Source organism: Penaeus monodon, chromosome 20 (assembly GCF_015228065.2).
Source record: "Penaeus monodon isolate SGIC_2016 chromosome 20, NSTDA_Pmon_1, whole genome shotgun sequence".
NCBI classification, from domain to species: domain Eukaryota; kingdom Metazoa; phylum Arthropoda; class Malacostraca; order Decapoda; family Penaeidae; genus Penaeus; species Penaeus monodon.
Genome location: NC_051405.1, coordinates 10,733,977 through 10,734,670, shown reverse-complemented (window position 1 = coordinate 10,734,670; position 694 = coordinate 10,733,977). Strand labels below are relative to the sequence as shown.

The window sequence follows — 694 nt, the reverse complement described above, 5'->3', positions numbered from 1 at the left end:
TAACTGTATTTCCATTCATTACACAACTATAATAATTCTGAAAATATTTCATGTGAAAACCGAAGAACATGACATGTAATGGCTGTATATGTATACTTTCAGGTATAGTTTTCGGGCTCGCTCATGAATCAATGGCTTGTAAGGAGAAAATCTAAAGGAAATCCTTTTTTGAGAAGATTTTGAAATCGTCACATGCAAGATATTGAATAGATTTAATACAGTTTAAATTACTCAAGTACCAGTGGAAATGTGCAACAGGAAATATAAAGGTATGAAATGTTTTTACGTAATGAAATGTATGTTAGTTATTTCATTTTTATTATTAAAAAAATCGTTTATAGAACTTAAATAAAGATACTGATGACACTGTTTTGTTTATAAATTCACCTAACAAGGAGGTCTCCCAAGAAAAGAAAAGAAAAATAGAGGTTTTCATGCTAAATAAGATAAGGAAATGACAATGTTGATAATTTTTTTTTAATAAACTCTGATAAAGGATTATAATCTCAAACAATAACTGGAAGCATAAATGATAAGAAAACTGATATGATAATTGTAACGATAACATTTACAGCTATGAAATTTGGTAAGGAAAACACTATCAATAACAACAGCCAAGGTATCAGTGGTATTTCGCTTAATAAAAAGATGATATAATACTCAAACAAGAATAAGAAATTATAAATAAAATATA

The 694-nt window shown here is 27.1% G+C and overlaps 1 long non-coding RNA gene across 1 annotated transcript in view; it reads left to right on the top strand.

Moving 5' to 3' along the window:
* LOC119586043 overlaps positions 1-367 on the top strand; it is a 3,095-nt gene extending 2,728 nt beyond the window's left edge. Inside the window, exon 2 of the long non-coding RNA XR_005229914.1 lies at positions 103-367. This is a non-coding gene — a long non-coding RNA (uncharacterized LOC119586043). The remainder of the gene's footprint in view (positions 1-102) is intronic.
* Positions 368-694: the final 327 nt, after the last annotated feature.